This window comes from Eurosta solidaginis, chromosome 2 (genome assembly GCF_040869045.1).
Source record: "Eurosta solidaginis isolate ZX-2024a chromosome 2, ASM4086904v1, whole genome shotgun sequence".
Lineage (NCBI taxonomy): Eukaryota > Metazoa > Arthropoda > Insecta > Diptera > Tephritidae > Eurosta > Eurosta solidaginis.
In genome coordinates, this window is record NC_090320.1 from 70,661,594 (window position 1) to 70,681,647 (window position 20,054).

The 20,054-nt window shown below is 37.5% G+C and overlaps 1 protein-coding gene across 9 annotated transcripts in view; it reads right to left on the minus strand.

The window, feature by feature from the left end:
* C1GalTA (Glycoprotein-N-acetylgalactosamine 3-beta-galactosyltransferase 1) overlaps positions 1-20,054 on the minus strand; it is a 126,599-nt gene that overhangs the window by 70,756 nt on the left and 35,789 nt on the right. Inside the window, exon 1 of one of the 9 annotated variants that reach the window (XM_067765649.1) lies at positions 783-952. The exons of 7 other annotated variants lie outside the window; for them this stretch is intronic. The gene's annotated coding sequence lies outside the window, so the exon portion shown is untranslated. Of the gene's footprint in view, positions 1-752; positions 953-20,054 lie in introns of those variants that run through there. One more of the 9 variants, XM_067765653.1, reaches the window with a different exon arrangement.

The following is a 20,054-nucleotide window of genomic DNA, read 5'->3' on the forward strand; positions in this document are numbered from 1 at the left end:
GGGTACTAGTCATAACACTCCTCATCAATCTAGGGCGTTGGCCAGAAAAATAAATAAAATCGTTGGGCGCGTGGAAAATGGTTTCTTTTTTTTTCAATCAAGAATATTTGGTTGAATATTTCTCACAATATTAACATGTACGAATTGGCTCAGTGAACAAGATGTATCGCCACAACAACAACATTCAAGAGTTTTTTTGAGTGTGGCGCTATTCAATCTATGTGATGTCCTCACGGACCAGTCAGTTCCACTTTAAATAACCTGCCAAGAGGAATTTAAAATTTAGTACATTGTGCCCAACTATGATCTTAGCACATTACGATAAATCAATTCCTGCAGAAACTCCTGCTTTGAGAGGCGGTGCTAATTCTTAATCTGTCCCCACGCAATGATTTCAACTGACACTTCAAACTTTCTGATGTCCAACAAAGCAGTATCTTCTATAGAGCACAAAGCTTTCGAACACGTTCTAAGCATGTTCAGTAGTAGCTGATTCCAAGATGATCCTTGCGACTAAATAGTTTAAGTACATATAGCCTAGGCTATAGCGCTCTTTGCTGCAGTTTTGGCTTCCGTTCGGAGTATGTAGTTGTAAAACCTGTAGTACGGCACTTTGCGTGAATGTTTCCAATTATTTTCTTCAGCGTAACTAACTACTACCTACATACTTTCATTTCAAGGAAAACACCAAATTAAATCTCTTTTTATGCACTGGCACTATACAAAATAATTTCTTTTATATATTTTATTACCATTATATATTTTAATTATTACATTCTTACTTCTGTTTTCATAGAAACACTTGCTTAAATTTGCAAAGTGGAAATTTGATTTATATCTTGCGCGTTTTATTTTTTTTTCTGAACATACACACAATTTATAGAATCGTTGTTACCGTCAACGTTCGATCACTTCGCGGTATGCGATATTGTTGACAACCCGGAGAGTTTATATTGAATGAAGCAGAGGCACAGAAGTAAGCACCCACGATAGAGCGTTCCAGTAAAACTATAATGACTTTATTTACTTAATGTTCTCAATATTTTAAAACCAAAACGATAAATAAAATTTAGTTAAAGACTATTGCATTATATGTTGGTATGTAGCTCCCTATTATTACTATTTTGTTTAATATACATACATACAAACGTACATACATATTTATGTAACATTTGTTGTTATGCGTTTATTTTATTCTCTTTGCAGAGGAAACGTGCTCGACAGTAAAAATGTCGAGTTCAATAAATCTTCAGCGACCAAACATTTTTATTTTAATGAACATGTTAAGTGTAATTCTAGAGTAATTAATATACAAATATCCAAACATTATCGTGCTTTATATATAAACAAAAAAATTCGTACAGATATTTGTATATACATTTGTATGTAGATATATATGTATGCAATATGTAATTATTTTGGTGCTTGAGTTCCAATATTCACACAATAATTCTTACCAGGGATGATAAATAAGATATTTTATTAAGTACTAAAATATAAAATAAAATGTACTGATCAGCCGAAAAGCAATTATCGTGACATGTTTTTTTACTTCCTTTATAGGAATAAAGTCCGAGTTATGTGTGTCCGCAAATTCCGTATAAAATTTGCGAATCTTGCAATGGATTTTTGAGTAAATTCCTGTGGGGCTAGAGCTCTGCAGCTTGAAACATAAATTAAACCCGATGAAAATGCAATATGAAGGAGTCAAATGAATCACGGCTAAGGAGTTTAGCTGCTCCCGAAATGGGTCTATACTAGAGATGCACGCCGCCGATTTTCGTGGTTTTTCGCACGCCGCCGCCGAATGTCAAAAATATCGGCGCGGCGGCGGCGTCCGGCGCGTTACTATATTTTCTACTCGTTTAAGACTGTTTAGGCCAGTTATTGTTCATGTCGCAAATTGGTCGGAGATGGTCGAAAGTGGTATCAACGGATGCGCATCACTGCCAGTTATAAGAAACTCATTTTGCATATTTTTTTCAAAAAATTAATAATAACAGCGAATAAGCGAAATCAGTGATGCAAAATCCTTTATTAGGTTCCAGTAGTTTAAACATTCCGTTCAAATGATTCTCACCTCATACTTAAGTTGAAGATATATGTACGTATGAGAAGGGTGTGAAAAATAACTTGGGCTTACATTCTAACATCTGTTGTTTATTTACGAAACTATAAAATAGCGTCTGAAATTTCAATTTCGATTTTCACATTTCCTCCTTCAAGACCCAAGTCTCCCGGTTTGACATTTCCTAAAGTTGGCGGCCCTATCCAAATCCCTAGTCTCTAGTGAATCAAATTAATTATAGCCATCAACCAAGTTTAAATATCACCCACACTATATTTACCAGGTGTGCTTTGTCCTTCGCACACTCAAAGTGGTGAAGCAAAAGCTTTCCCAAGAATGACCGTGTGTGCTACTACCCTAACGTAGTGGACAGTCGAACTAGTATGAAAACTGAAGCTACGCGGCCATCCATAATGAGCTCTCATATCATAAGGCCGGAAAACAGCAGTTAACATCTTTCTACTTAAAATCGGTCGACTTTCATTCTAAAATATCGTTTTGATTTAATGAAGGCTATTGAAATCGATGTTTTGAACACAAACGTCTGCAAACTTTGGTCTATATTTTAAAAATTTTATCCAGGATCCTTGTAAAATTTTAATTATGTAGATGCGCCGAGGATTATACGATTTTCACCCATGAGTTACGCAATGACATCCACTTAGACTACTTAAGATTTTTCGAGGCAGCATGTAGGCCCATTATGTTTTATGGTGCGCAAGTCTGTTATTTAATTTTTTTACCAGCTAATACACTAAACTATATGTTACACCTTGAATCAGGTTTATTTTCGCTATTCAGTCACACCGTACGCATTCACATGCTTTATATTGCGCGCTGTTTAAATTGGCAGCAAATAGACTGTCCCGAGTTGTAGCAGAGGAGACAGTGAGACAAGGGTCGTACTGGGTCAAAAAGTGTAGAAGTGTTTATGAAAGTGTCGACATGGTGCCACTGTCTGACTTTAGTTCCGCATCGCTTAATATGAGCGTACCAATTTTACTAGAGAAATTGATTCAAAAAGAGTTTGCAGACTATTGCGATAGTTCTTTTCAGACGTCACATGATCTTTACTCCGACTTGCTCCCTATGTACACTACCTATTTTAACGATGAGTATTCTGCGTACGCCATAAGTCTGATTTTCCGAGCAAGGGGCGGCTTGCTAAATCTTAATGCTCGATGCTTTAAAAATGTTTTTTGCAAAAACTGTTTTATGTGCAATTTATGTGTAGCTGAAGACACCTATCACTTCATTGGGATTTGTCATATATATAAAGACATATGGTTTAATTGTTTTGGTGAGAAAGTTTTAAGGGTTATAACTATAATTCACTCTATGTTTATATAAGAAATTGCCTTAAGTATAGAGAACTTATTGACGTCGAATTTTCCTAAATGAGTTGTTTAGCTATAAGTGATATTAAGACACACAACATTTATTGTTATTGTCTGGTATTTTTATTTATTTTATATATTTATAGTTTTAGTTTATTTGGCTTTACTTTTGTAATTACTAGTTGAAAGAAAATAAATAAATCACTACTTCTTCTTCTTCCTTGGTCGAATAGTCACTCCCTAATGTTTCAAGGTGTTTCTATGGTGCAGCTCTCCAGCATAGCGCGACAAAAACATCCGTTAGAAAGTCTTCGGAACTACACCTAGATCTTCTAGGAAAGTGACGTCGACGAAGGTACATATGAGTTCGAAGTCGTAGTCCTATAGTTTCTGTGCAGGCATATGGTGTGAGGGGTGAGGAGGCATAGATTTCGGATCTTTCCGAAATGGCCAAAACGTGGATTTCCTTAAATACCTACAAACAAAACCTTTCCTAAATATGATTTTTTTAAATACAAAAATTTAGCTTTTTAAAGTAAGAACATCGGCGTAAATCTCTACTGTAAGCAGCGTCTTTTCTTTCTGTTGCAACGCGGCATTCTTCATCGTACCAGTTGTTTTTCCGTGTCCGCCGGTAACCAATTTTTTCCTCGGCGGCAGTACGAAGTGCTTTGGAGATATGCTCCCATTGCTCCTGTATTCCTTCAGGCTGAGTTGTGCTCTCAAAGAGCAGATGTGAGAGTCGAGTTGCAAAATCATTGGCAGTCTGTTGCGATTGCAGCTTTTCGACATCTAGCTTCCCTTGTGTTTTTTGTGCCTTGCGACGAGATAATGGTCCGAGTCGATGTTAGGTCCTCGGGTTGTGCGCACATCTAAAACACTGGAGGCATGCCGTCCGTCTATCACAACGTGATCGATCTGATTGCGAGTATTTTGATCGGGGGACAGCCATGTAGCTTGATGTATCTTTTTATGCATGAACCTCATGCTGGGTATGACCATGTTTCGAGCACCGGCAAAGTCAATCGGCCTCAGTCCGTTAGGAGAAGTTTCATTGTGTAGGCTAAACTTTCCGACTGTAGGGCCAAAAACACCTTCTTTGCCCACCCTGGCGTTAAAGTCGCCAAGCACGACTTTTATATCATGACGGGGAAGCGCTCGTATGTGCGTTCTAATTGTTCATAAAAAGTGTCTTTCACCTCATCGTCTTTCTCCTCTGTCGGCGCATGGGCGCAGATGAATGATATATTAAAAAATTTTGCTTTTATTCGGATAGCGGCGAGACGCTCGTCCACGGGCGTGAACACCAATACTTGGCGACAAAGTCCCTCTCCCACCACGAATCCGACGCCGAGACTGCGCTTATTTGTATGGCCACTCCAATAGATGTCACAATTTTTAATCTTCTTTCTTCCTTGCTTCGTCCAGCGCATTTCTTGGATGGCGGTGATGTCAGATTACGAGGACATTAACCAGCCGGGCATCTGCACCAATCCCATTCAGGGAGCGGATGTTCCAGGTGCATGCCCTCAATTCATTGTCCTTCAAACGTTTGCCATGGTCGTCATCAATAGAGAGTGTTCTTTTTAGCCGAGGCTTGTTGTTGCTTTTCAGTGGAGTATGGTTTGACGTGGCGGGTCCCAAGCCCAGCGCGCAACCTGCTCAGCGGGGGTGAAAATTTACGTGCACGTTTATATAGCGAGCCGCTTGCTCCAAGACAGACGCCCGCTTGCAGCCGCACCTAGTGATGAACAGACGCTGCCGATGGGAGATCCCCCGACCATGTCATAATGCAACAAAATTGGGGAAAATGTCACTAGGTGGCGCACGAAGCGAAATAATTACAAAATTCAGAACTTTGAATCTTATTAGAGGTTTCTAAGTAGCTTCCCTATAAGCTAGAGCAATCAAATTTTAAAGCTATCTCAGAGGGCAAAAGGAGTACAATCAATGTCATAAAAAGTTATTCTAGTAGGCGCACAGATCAATGTATCAAGAAAACTCGTACGGTAGGCGGCCGCCGTAAAGTTGTAGTAGAGTGCCAGCCTAGCACACCAAACACTATTGCTTTTACCTCCCATTTTCTTTTTGAACATGATTGGGGTATGCTTCCCAAGACTACTCTGATAACTCATAAAATCGAAGAGTGGTAATTTTTTTAAATGCATGTGATGGCAAGCCGATGAATTTTCGCTGCGAAGCTTTACAGGACAAAAATACACTATGAGTGTTTGCCAAGCAACTGCGAATAAAAAAGACTCCGCTTATGAAAAATTGCAAATTGTCTAAGTATTTTATGTTGGCCTTGGACCCTTTACCTTTGGTGCGGTAGGTAAGCACGCTACCACACCACCCCGCATTTGCAGGGATATTATTTATAAACTCTCAAAACTTTAATGTATAAGCATTTCTTGGATGTTGTCTTAGCCAATACCGTTGGAGTTGGAAAAAAATGTCTAGCTCGCTGAAACCGGCTCCTATCATTTTCAGATCAATTTAATAGTTTCGGTTTCAGTTTTAAAAACTGCGGTCCAATGTCTTAAAATAAGGCTTTATTTCCAGCTCAGGCATCTGATGACACAAGTAAATTACCTATAAGGAATGTCGCATACAAGTGAAACTCTTCACAAATTTGAGGCATCATCAACTATTCACTACTATTAATAAAGCCAACCTAATGTACATAAATTTCAAGCTTTTTTGGTGAGTACATTTATCTGTAGATGGTATATACACTCAAAAAAAATTTTTTAATTTCTAAAGATGGAGAAAAAATGAGATTGATTTTGGGTCACAGGAACGCTTCCCTTAATCTATACGAGTAAAAAAATTGAATGGTGTAACTTGTCACGGCCGTGGATTTCTAGTCGAGATCCATAACTTTACTGTCGAGTAGGTTAGGTTGAACTGGCCGGTCCATGAGGACCTCACATAGACTGAATAAGTCCATAGTGTTACCAGAAGTTTGTTTTAACGACCAAACTGAAAACCCCTATCAAAAACCAGGACCTATGTTATAAAATAACTCCGTCCTCTTGGTAAATACTAGAAGCTTCCTAGGATTGAAGCCACTTGCTGCTACTAGATCAGACAGCTTTATCACTCCTAATAGCTGGAATCTTAGCCTGGCAAGCGCAGGGCAAGAGCACAGAACGTGCTCGATCGTTTCCTCCTCCAACCCGCACTTCCTACATCTGCTATCACTGACCAATCCTAATTTAAAGACTTGTGACGCCAGAAGGCAGTGTCCAGTTAGAATACCTGTCATGAGTCTACAGTCCTCTCTTTTTAATGATAGAAGCTACTTTGTTAGTCTAAGGTTGTAAGACCTGCACATAATCTTCGACACTTTACAGTGCCGCGCTTGAACCCACGCCTTTCCTGTTTGGTCGGTCATGTGCACCTCTCGCCTTCGCTTAATTTCGCCCAGTCTAATTGGGGCGTCTACGGAGCAAGCTTCAAGGGATGCGCCCTTTTTAGCTAGTTCACCCTCATTTTCATTCCCATCTATTCCCATATGCCCTGGGACCCAATATAGATGTATGGTTCTCCCTGTCCCGATTCTCTCCAGGGACTGCTTACACTCTAACACGCATTTAGATGCTGTGGTATGCGAGATTATTGCCTTAATTGCTGCTTGACTGTCAATATAAAACTTAACACGATTGCAGCTTGGGCTATTTACTTCCAGAGTTTCTACTGCTTTGATTACGGCTACTATTTCCGCTTGGAAAACGCTACAGTAATCCGGCAGCCTGTAGGATCTGTTTATTTCCGGATCAGCACAGTATACCGCAGCCCCTACTCCTTCCACTACTTTGGAACCATCTGTGTACATATGTATCGCCCCGTCCGCCTTTTGAGCACCCTTGCCCAGCCGTCCACCTCTATTGTGGCCTTAAGATCACCCTCGAAGCGCAGATAGGGAATCAGGTAGTCTGTTCGTCTTATGATTGATGACGCTATACTACTATGGCCGTATGGTCGGCGCTCAAGCTGCCCCGAGGCACCGAGCCTGGTTGCAGTTGTTAACGCTATATTCTTTGCTACCAGGTCTACAGGTGGAATATGCAGAATGGCATACAGTGCAGCTGTCGGGGTTACTGTCGAGTACTCTTATTCAATGAGCTAAGTCGCACATATAAATATTGAACTCCAGATTGAACAAAAATGAAGAAAAGCTACTCAAATTAATGAAAAGTTTTATACAAAAATAATAAATTCTTACTCATTACATTGAAATTTTCCTCAATTTAAAAAAAATTTTTTCGGAAATATTTTCCCTCATTTAAGGTATGTATGTATTTTTTATGAGTGTACCCTCGGGCCCAGCAAAAATTGCTGACCTGAAAAACCGACCTTCGAACTATTAGGCTTGTTCTCTACCTAAAATTATTTCTATAATATAGGAGTTGGTTTTTTAAATAAGCGAACTTTGGTTAATACCCTCGTACATGCGTCCCTCCTTTTGGTGCGATAAACAATGCTAATCTACATAAATATATATAAATGTCCATACATATGTAAGTTCGTTTTTTTAAATTTATCAAAGAAATGGGGCGTTCGTTTCATTTGTTCAACTTTACGAGCAATGGTGTTTCTTTATCAATATCATATAATACATACATATGTACATATTATGTACTTACATATTGATGTGCTGTAACAACTTTTGGGTGCGCAAATTTTGGATAGTACCGACTTCAAATTTTGGCAACACTCAATTGCTGATAAACTATTATCTCATTACCCAGTAAACATATTTTGTATATTAAGAGTTTTTTGAAGATCTTTATATTTATAACTTAATATTTGTTATGTTGGGAGATATAGACCGGGGACTTGAAAAGATAGAGAACTGGGAATGGCCATATAGTAGTGAAGAGTCCTTTGCTGCGCTTCTTTGCACACATTTCCTATCGAGCGCTGATGCAAAAGTCCCAGTCCCACATACACTTCGATCTTCTGTTCTCTCCCCCAATTGTCGCTCCGAACTCAATGGAGGCCTCCCCCTTCCTCACATTTCAAATACGGGTGCTTTTCAGGTGACATCTTAACAGGTATGATGAGAAATTTATAGAGCGTGATTTTTGGCCATCGAAAGGTATCTTTCTTGTTTGTTGAGCGGCAATGTACCGTTAAGCGAATATATTATGTAGCTAAACGCAACTGAATATAAACAAAGTGTAATCAAAAATTGCCGGTTGAGTAGCAATGAGTATTGCCTTGATATTAACTAAGTACACTATGTGATACGAGTGTGTCAAAGCAAATGAGAAAACAATTGAATTATGATTATGATAAAGCAATATGGATTGTGGTTATTGTCTTATCGGTATGAGTTTTTCAAATCAGTAAAGCGATTTCACAATCATTACACATGTTTGTACATTAGGGCGGTATATCAAATAAAGCAAATTTTAATATCGGTTAGAGTATTAAGAGTAGTCGCACCTTAATTTTAAGTTTGGATTTTTCTCACTATGGTACCTATACCTATGCAACACGCCTTCACCTTCTGCAAACGAAACAAATATTATAAGCGAAATTTTCCATTATCGATTTTCGGTATTAGATAAATAATTAATTTTAATTTTCTGAGTTCATAGAAAAATATTGAATTGAGACAAAAGTTTCTTAATTACACTTATCTTGGGCCGTTCATCGAATTTTAAGGGCCACCCTGTAATACATTCATATATACATACCTGCTTATGTACTGCATTTTTGATAATATAACAGAAAAAATCGATTCGCTCAGCACTAGCGTAGAGCTAGATCATTTGACGACAGTAAAACGTGACTCGAGTTGAATACCCAACCGATGATTTCAACAAACCACTTTTGCATGGCGGTGCCATTGGATGAGGAAATTGTCGCCCAGTGCATTACTTTGTTTCTCAACCAGTTCCCCGCACCGTGATTTTGGATGAGCGGTTATCGATAAACGATATTTGCATTATCCTCGGTATAGACCGGACGGTAGTTCTCGGACTGTAATATTTTCGGACTGGTCACTGTACTACAGAGGAGGTTAATAATAAGAATACTTATACTGATAACAATACCAATTTAAATTTGATACTGAAAGCTAACAAAATCATCGATCGAACTTAGTTGGAGCCAAAGTAAAAAATTTGCTTTAAATAATAAACTTACTTTTTATTGCTGTGAGTTAGATTGTTTCATACACATGTACATATGTATGTACATACCTAGCAATGCCAAACATAATCAGCCCAATTCTAAACGAAAATTCCGTGCGAGTTTTCTCCCTTCTCCCATTCCTCGTATTCTAAATAAAAATTCCTTGTGAGTTTTTTCACTTCTCCCTTTCCTCCTATTCTGAACAATGTTCGAAAAAGCGGAAACCGGTTATCGGAGAAAAGTAGGTATTATGAATGTGAGGGAGAGGGAGATTTCTCTGCCATTTCATAGGAGTTTTTTCACATGTTAAATTAAAGGGAATGCATCAAAATAGTTAAAGGAAATTGGTTATTTTAAGAAAGAACACTTATTTGTACAAATTTATGCTAAAAGATGTATTTATATTCTACCACAATATTCTCACTGTTAATAAAACAACAACTACAACCACAATATTCTTTATTTTAAGTCGAAAAGTATATCATAAGCAACGGTAGAGCTCTTGGTATACACATTTGATGCAGCCATTCAGAAATTGCGCAAGGATTTTTTAATAAGGCTTAAATAGATTTTGGCATATGATGAAGGACGAATTCAACTCAACTTGGCCGCCAGAAAATTGCTTTGCTGAATGAAAGCAGGCAACTCCGGCATATTTGTGTTATGCGGCCGTCTTCTTCTTATGTTCCGCTGTTGATGTTGCTGTGGCACCAATTCATTACTCATTTCAGTGAATACCACATGAAATGCAATAAATACTGTGCAATGTTTATATTTTATTTCTTAATTTCCAACAAATTTGCAACAATAATTAAACTTTTCAATTTTTTAAACAAAATAAGAAATGTGCAACGAAATTTAAATTGACAAAACAGCTGACTTCGAAAATTCGAAATTCCTATTCCCCAATTATTGTTCTCCCTAGGAGAACAGAATTGGAGGAATTTTTCCGCGGGAATAAAAAAAATTCGCGAGAACAAAATTCCGCGAGAATATTTAGAATTGGTCTGAATAACTTACTGCCAAATGTAATGAACAATCGTCCTACTTGAAAATTGTATTTCGGCAACGTTTTTAAAATTCAACCTAAAGTAAGACAGTTGGGGCCTTCTTCTTCTTTTCTTTTTCTTTTCCCTTTTCTTCTTATTTTTCTTTTTCTGCGTCTCTTTCGACCTTTCCGTTTTTTTCCTCACTTCTTTTCTGCACCATCTATCAACATCTCTCTATCTTCGTCTAACTATATCTCGTTCTCCTTCCCTCTTTTCTCTTCTCTCTAGTTCTGCTTGTTCTTCTCTATCCCATTTTCCCAAGCCCAGTCGCAGTCTTAGTACGCACCCAGTCCCAGTCGGTCCCTGCTCAATTTCCCGAAAACAGTGTCATAAATACTAATCTAAGCAAAGATCTACCTGTGCCCAATTTCAGGTAAATCAAACAAAGAACAGATTTGGTTCGAAAAGATAGGTCCCTGGTCCTCTTCCCGGCAAAAAAAGTATCGTAAATACTAATCTAGGCAAAGGGCTACCTATATACCAACAACTAACTATACCAAGGAACGCTATCCTATCTTTAAAGCTGTATAAAAAGTGTACAAGGTGTGTAAATTTTATTGAAATCGGTTAAGTAACTTAAGAGTTCATCGCGGACAAACAACGTGACACGAGTTTACATATATTAAGATTACACTTTCACTTTCAATTAAGCCTTTATTTTTTAACTACGGAAAGTGGACCAAGGGATTTGCTGGCTAGATCACGTTATGCGATTAGATGAAGATGCTCCGGCTTAGAAAGAGTTCATATCGACATCAATATTTGGGAGAGGCAGTTGGAGGAGACTTGACCACCTAATTCATTTAGCGGTGCGGTTTAAATTGCGAACACAGAAGGGAATTAATTTTGGCCGATCCCGTGATTTTTGGCGAACAACGTTATGTGTGATTGTGACCTTTCAGTCACAGCGGTTTTTACTCGTGACTGTGACTGAAACAAAACAAAAACAACGAAGGAAAATGAATTTATATTTTCCCTACGGATTGTGTTGCGAATAAGTAGATGTCGCAGAAAAACTCTTAGTAACAGCCTCTACTAACGCACTCACTAGTAGCATATATGTACATATATACATTAAGCTGGGTCGATTAATTAATCGCGCCATCGAATTTCCGATAGGTTTTGGGCTCAGGAAAAAAAGTTCCGCTAAGCATACCCAAAAAAATAATTTTCGAGCCTGCAAAAGTTGAGTTTTTTGACTTTTTTTTCTTTGATTTTTAAGGTTTTTTTCATGACCTACTTAAAAAACTTTCATTTGATTTTAAAATTTTCATGTATACCCTGTCCGACTCAAAATTTTCCGCTAAAAACTTTGGCGATAACAGTTTTTTGAAAAAAATATTTTTTGGGTTTTGAGGAGTGTTTTGGTGAAAAAATTTATTTTTTCGCCATTTTTTTTTAAGGGTTTCCTCAGAAACGTGCAAAAGTGTTGCCGATGAATACGAATTTGTCTCATAGTTCCTATCCCACTTAGAAGTATGCGATAAAAACGTTGGCATTAACAGTTTTTAAAACAAATTTTTTTTTTTTGGTTTTTGGGACCTGTTTTGGTCGAAATCGATTTTTTTCATTTTCAAGGCTCCAAAACATTTTTTATGTATAAGTTTCCATTAGACCCACCAATAAGTATACCAAAATGATCAGGGGACGAGCTAAGTTGATTTAGCTAGTCGGACAGGGTATACATGAAAATTTTAAAATCAAATGAAAATTTTTTAAGTAGGTCATGAAAAAAACCTTAAAAATCAAAGAAAAAAGTCAAAAAACTCAAATTTTGCAGGCTCGAAAATTATTTGTTTGGGTATGCTTAGTGGAACTTTTTTTCCTGAGCCCAAAAACTATCGAAAAATCGATGGCGCGATATGGGTTAACTTTCTTCCATGCAAATCAACCCAGCTTAATATACATACATAACATTACTATTACTGCGACCATCGAATTAACAGTGGATATATTCTGTTATAGAGGGTGTTTCTTTAGCCGCCTCTATATCATTTTCAGGGACATGTACTGTTATTCAGTCGCAGCTTAAATAATACGCTCATTGTATTGGTTCATAGTGTAACGAATTTAGTGCAATTCCTCTTATTGGCAACCTTCTACTAATGTTCGAATCACTAAACTGTTGAATAAATAACTCCACTATTCAATAATGCAAAATGGCCTTTATTAAAGTACCTCACAATAACACTTCTACCGCTCGACAGATAGCGTGCTTGAATCAAACTGATTCGTGGCGCCTCAGTTGCTGCTGCTTTTATACTCTTTGGTTTGCTCGTTGACATATTTCTAGGCGTTTCTATTTCTAGATTTTGCTACCAGCTATAACATAACTACAGATGTACGTTATAGCTTCTCATATGCGCGTGTATATGTGAGTGATACTTCCACAGATAATTGCCTACTTTTGGGAGCATCTCAGATAAGATATATGCATGTGTTTGTGCGTCTATCTCCGCTGCGTGTACGTACATATGTGTAGACATAATGATTTATTCGTTTATGTAGATACAAGTGACTGCCTGCTTTATTGTTGTTGTGGCTTCATTTACTTAGCATCAGACTAGTGATGTGAGTATCACTTAGTGTCACTTAGTGTGATCATAGCTTTATTTAATACCATGTACAAACACACATCAAATTGGCAATTTATATCATTTGGGCAATTTATTACGCAATTTATCATATAATAAAAATAAAAAATAAAAATAAATAAAAATGATAAATTGCCAATTTAAAAAAAAAATGAGTAATAAATTGTTTCTAACTGCAAATGCAACCTTGTAAAGTGTGTTAATTGAGTAGATTTAAACGTCAGTTACGCTTGGCTCAACTATATGGTTGGCTCATCTCATCAGCTGATTTTATTTTCTTCATTTCACTGGAGTAGGGATTGTCAAAAGAAGATGGCAAACTCAAAATGAAACCAAAACATTGAACACATTTTCTTACAACACACAAAAATTCCAAAGTTTTATGTTTTCATTCCATTGCATTCGTCTAATACCAACACGCACATTTTGACAGTCTGAACAAAGGTATGTTGTTGCTGTAGAGATGTGCCAACCAGCTATCAAATTACTATTGCCTATTGCGTAAGCTACATTTAGTTGTATGAACACCACTCAATTTAAATTGAAATTGCCGCAATTTATTTTTCTGTTTGAACATAGTATTAGTGTATGATTGAGTTTATTGGTAAGCGTGATTGGTAACGGAAAATAAATGCTGTCACAGGCAATCTGTCACGGTTATTCCTTCTAAGCTGTCGCTGAAATGTACTGTTATAATTAAATAGCTGTGACAAAATCACAGGTACACGGATATTTGCCAACTCTATAGTGAATGTGAAGGTCTGTTAGATGTGCTTCTAACGGACAATTACAATCAGGATTCTGCAATGGGATTTGAAAATTTCAACAAATTCATCGAAATGGTTACGTCTACAGCAAGTAAAATTCCATGAATTTCCCATCTAAAGTGCACAAGCCGTAAGAACTAGTAAGAGTATTGTTAAATATATAAATTTACGAAATTTTCCTAAGTCTTAGCGTAAATTTTCCAGCTTTGCGTAAATTTTGTTTCATAAATATTTGACATGTTTCCAAATTTAACATATTTATTATTGCGCTCCGTTAAAATGAGACCAACATATCATTTAGAGATTGGATAAACACTACGAGCACAGAAAAAACACGCGGACAGCATGACCTCTATTAAATATTGTATTTGTGCAAATATTTGCACAGCCGTAATTGTTTGGATTAAAACTTTTGATTGTGAGCAAATAAGAATGAAGTTCTAAGCATTGGATTACAAAAAAAATTACATTAGTGAAAGAGCACGTGACTAGTGATAGAACTTTTAGAAAAATTATCGATACCGGTACTCATAAAAAATACTCAGATAAAAGAACAGATGCTAGTACTCATACCTACTCAGTAAAAGGTATCGAGTATACTCGATCCAAGTGAGTACTTCAGAATTTTCGCCCAAATTGAAGAAACTTTTTTCAATAAGATCGTATGTTTTGAATTTAATAGAAAACAAGTAAGGAAGTTTAGGTTTGGATGAAACTGGACATCAGCTACCCATTTATGTGCTCTTGCATATATTTTAAGGATACATTTTAAGAGAAACGTCACCAACATTAAATGATTAAAAGATTTTTGATGGACTTATGGCGTATAAAGAAAAAAGGTTATTCAGTTCGAAAGACGTTTTTCTAAACGGGGTACCCTCGACAGGACCGACAAGAGGGGGAGGGAATGGGGGAATTCCCCCCGGCCAGGGGTTTCTCAGGGGGCCCGCGATTTAGAGGTACTAAGACATTTTTTTTATTCAGGAGAGTCTTTAGTTGTTCCATATGCAAATTTTAAGCCAAATTTCAAAAGCAACGAATATTGATAATGAATTTTTGCCTGGGCTTTCGAACAGTGAGGAGACAATAAAAACATCAAACAAAAATGTATGCTTACATGAATCCGAAATCGCAAAGTTTTCGTGGTGACACTGATCCTCTTCCAACAATACCACCAACTCTGTATCAAAGTGCAGGTTATTTAAACGACTTTGATATCGGTACCGTGAATAATGAGTTTTTGAGATCTGAAGAAGTCAACGAAATAATTCGTCGAGGTCATCAAAAGTGTCCTGGTATTTTTCCACGTGATTGTCATGACGATGCATTTCCTACCTCGTTGTTAAACAGAATCTTGCCAAATGGAGAGAAAGTGGAGCGCGACTGGTTAGTGTGGAGTGCCAGATGCAATGCTTTTTATTGCCTACCATGTCGTCTGTTACGCACCAATACCTTAAATCGACCTAAAATTGGTTGTCCTGGCGGATATTCGAAATTCCAGGTAAGAAGCTATACGATAAACTGCCATCACACGAAAATACTCAAGATCACATTAAATGTTATATTAAATGGCGATCTTTACAGAATCTAATTTAAAAGGAGGCTGCAGTTGATACACTTATCACAGGAGGCGAATAAGAGAGAGCTTGAAGTCATATATAACATTGCTGCAAACAACGGATATAAAAAAGCACTAGTAGATAAGCTCAGCGGCCACCGTGGTGTGATGGTAGCGTTCTCCGCCTACCACACCGTATGCCCTGGGTTCACACCCCGGGCAAAGCAACATCAAAATTTTAGAAATAAGGTTTTTCAATTAGAAGAAAATTTTTCTAAGCGGGGTCGCCCGTCGGCAGTGTTTGGCAAGCGCTCCGGATGTATTTCTGCCATGAAAAGCACTCAATGAAAACTCATCTGCCATGCAGATGCCTTTCGGCGTCGGCATAAAACATGTAGGTCCCATCCGGCCAATTTGTAGGGAAAATCAAGAGGAGCACGACGTAAATTGGAAGAGAATCTTGGCCTTAGATCTCTTCGGAGGTTATCGTGCCTTACATTTTTTTTTTTTTAGATAAGCTCAGAAGGGCGCATGGAGAGAACTAACACTAACTCAAAGGATCCGTTTAGCAGCCACGGCGTATACAAGCTTACATGCGGATGCCAACAAAAATTACATAGGACAAACAGGACGGCAAATAAGAACGAGGTTCAGGGAACACGTTAGAAATTACAACAAAAACACACGGAATCCAAACATTACACCAGAGTCTTACTTCGCTAATCACATGGTCGAAAATGAATATTCCCCAGCAAACATCAATAAAACAGTTAGGGTTCTTCATATACAAGCAAAAGGCCGATGCCTCAACGTACTCGAAAACATGGAAATCTAAAAACAGAAAACATTCGACGGTAGAATAATAAACGAACAGATAAACACAATTTCTGACACAATATTCGAGCCTTTAAAACTTGTTTGCAAGGAAATCTACAAACAGAAAACATTCGACGGTAGAATAATAAACGAACAGATAAACACAGTTTCTGACACAAATTCGAGCCTTTAAAACTTGTTTGCAAGGCACAAAGTAATCACACAGGTACAACAGACAAACACACAACAACAAATAAACACAAAACAATTAACGCACCAAAACGACAAACCCACAACGAAGGTGAAAGACTTAAATTATGGACTCTTACTGCCGCAGTTAGCCACACAAATCGATCAGTAAAAACCATCCTCGGTCCTGAATGAACACACAGCACATACACATAACTAAATATACACAAGCATCGATTTTGACAATACCTTCTCATGTACCTACGAACTATAAATACCGGACAAACGACAACAACAGGTGAGAACGAAAGTCGACATTGATGATGGAACAATGCCCAAACCGGTTTGTCTCGAAACCAAATTTGACAAGGGATTACGGAAAATCGTTCCAATATACATATTTTATCCACCCTGTCGGAAAATCAACAAAACAAAATAAGTCAATTATATGTGCAATATACGAAAGCATTTTGTGAAGTTTGCAGTCTCAATCTGGTAAATTGAGGAATATATGGCAAAAATCCTCTTTTCTGAAAAATCGGTTTTAGGGGGATATATGCTGTAGTGGTCTGATCCGGCCGGTTCCAACAAATGTCTAATCGGACACCTAAATATACCCACTCACCAAATTTTATGAAGATATCTCAAACATTGAGGGAATAGTTTGCATACAAACATACAGACAGACATGGTTAAATCAACTCAGCTCTTCATCCTGATAATTTCGGCATACTTAATGGTCTATCTATTTTCCTTTAAGGAATTACAATTTTGAGGGTCGTGACGAAGTTTATATACCATTTCAGTTTCATGAAAGGAATACAAAGATTTAGTGAAGTTGGCAGAAATTCTGATAACTATTTACGTTTTTTTACTAATTAGAACAATGTTAAATCAAATCCCAATATACAATCCATTTATATTAACTCCTCGATAAAATAAAACTTGTTTAGAAATGTTTGAAATCGTCAAAAAACTCGAACTCTGTAAATTGATCCCTGCATATCATTGTGGATATGACAAGTGTGATAACTTCGGCACAGACGTCAAAATTACAAATAGAAACGATCACCCGATTTTTAATTGACTATCGTAGAACCGCTGAAGATGGCCGGCCCTATGCACCGCCATATTGAATATCCTGTCAAAACGCTGCCAAACCGCTAAAAAGTAGCCATCATGAACATCCTGTCAGGCAGTTGACAAGATATCACACTTGTTTTATACAAAGTTACTAATTTTAAATAAAATTACTTGTTAAAAAAGTTTTATAATAGCTAACAAAACAAAAACTCAACATTACCAACAATAAAGTGAAAGCGAAACAAGTAAGGAAGGCTAAGTCCGGGTGTAACCGAACATTACATACTCAGTTGAGAGCTGTGGAGACAAAGTAAGGGAAAATCACCATGTTGTAAAAAGAACCTAGGGAACCCTGGAATGTGTTTGTATGACATGTGTATCAAATGGAAGGTATTAAAGAGTATTTTAAGAGGAAGTGGGCCATAGTTCTATAGATGGACGCCATTTAGGGACCAGGCCTGACTCTAGAATTTGTTTGTACGATATGGGTATCAAATGAAATGTGTTAATGATAATTTTAAAAGGGAGTGGGCCTAAGTTCTATAGGTGGACGCCTTTTCGAGATATCGCCATAAAGATGGACCAGGGGTTACTCTAGAATTTGTTTGTACGATATGAGTATCAAATGAAAGGTGTTAATGAGTATTTTAAGAGGGCGTGGGCCTTAGTTCTATATGTGGACGCCTTTTCGAGATATCGCCATAAAGGTGGACGAGGGGTGACTCTAGAATGCATTTGTACGATATGGGTATCAAATGAAAGGTGTTAATGAGTACTTTAAAAGGGAGTGCGTCTTAGTTCTATAGGTGGACGCCTTTTCGAGATATCGCCATAAAGGTGGGTCAGGGGTGACTCTAGAATTTTTTTGTACGATATGGGTATCAAATGAAAGGTGTTAATGAGTATTTTAAAAGGACGTGGGCCTTAGTTCTATAGGCGGACGCCTTTTCGAGATATCGCCATAAAGGTGGACCAGGGGTGACTCTAGAATTTGTTTGTACGATATGGGTATCAAATGAAAGGTGTTAGTGAGTATTTTAAAAGGGTGTGGGCCTTAGTTCTATAGGTGGACGCCTTTTCAAGATATCGCCATAAAGGCGATATGGGTATCAAATGAAAGGTGTCAGTGAGTATTTTAAAAGGGCGTGGGACTTAGTTCTATAGGCGGACGCCTTTTCGAGATATCGCCATAAAGGTGGGCCAGGGGTGACTCTAGAATTTTTTTGTACGATATGGGTATCAAATGAAAGGTGTTAATGGGTATTTTAAAAAGGGGTGGGCCTTAGTTATATATGTGGACGCCTTTTCGAGATATCGCCATAAGCGTGGACCAGGGGTGACTCTAGAATGTGTTTGTATCAAATTAAAGGTATTAATGGAATATGTGAAGGCGTTTTCGAGATATCGACCAAAATGTGGACCAGGGTGATCCAGAACATCATCTGTCGGGTACCGCTAATTTATTTATATATGTAATACCACGAACAGTATTCCTTCCAAGATTCCAAGGGCTTTTGATTTCGCCCTGCAAAACTTTTTCATTTTCTTCTACTTAATATGGTAGGTGTCACACCCATTTTTCCAAGTTTTTTTCTAAAGTTATATTTTGCGTCAATAGACCAATACAATTACCATGTTTCATCCCTTTTTTCGTATTTGGTATATAATTATGGCATTTTTTTCATTTTTCGTAATTTTCGATATCGAAAAAGTGGGCGTGGTCATAGTCGGATTTCGGCCATTTTTTACACCAATACAAAGTGAGTTCAGATAAGTACGTGAACTGAGTGAACAGCTAATCACTGAAACTCAAAAGTGGAAAGAAATTATATACAGAATTTTGGACACTATTTTATTTTTGGGTGAAAGAGGCCTAGCTTTCAAAGGAGAAAGTATATATCTTGGTCAACGAAACAATGGTCATTTTTGGGCATCTAAGATCTCATAAGACAGTATGATCCGATACTTAGAGATCATTTGGAGGAAGTTAGGATTTCAAAACAGCAGCACAAACGTTTGCAAGTTCACTATCTTTCCCCAGACATTTAGAACGAGTTTATAGAAATTTGTGCAAAGCACGTGAGGGAAACTATAATAGATCAAGGAAAGAAAGCCAAGTATTTTGTTATTATCGTTGATGCTATGCCTGATGCTAGTCACGTTGACTAAGTTCATTTTGCGCTAACTCCATTTCAATTCGAAAGCAACAAATTTTACAATTAAAGAACGGTTTTTGGCTTTCGTGAATTGTAACCACAAAACTGATCAGAAAATCGCTGATCTAAATGTTTTACTATTTCCAGCAGCACTCCGCAACGATGTGACATCCTCAAAAAAAAATGTACCGAGCTCCCTTCATAGTCTTTCAGACAAGAGCCAAATTTGACTGCGCAAGCATACGGAGATGTTACCGGCATTCTCAAGTACATCAACAAGTTCGAATGTA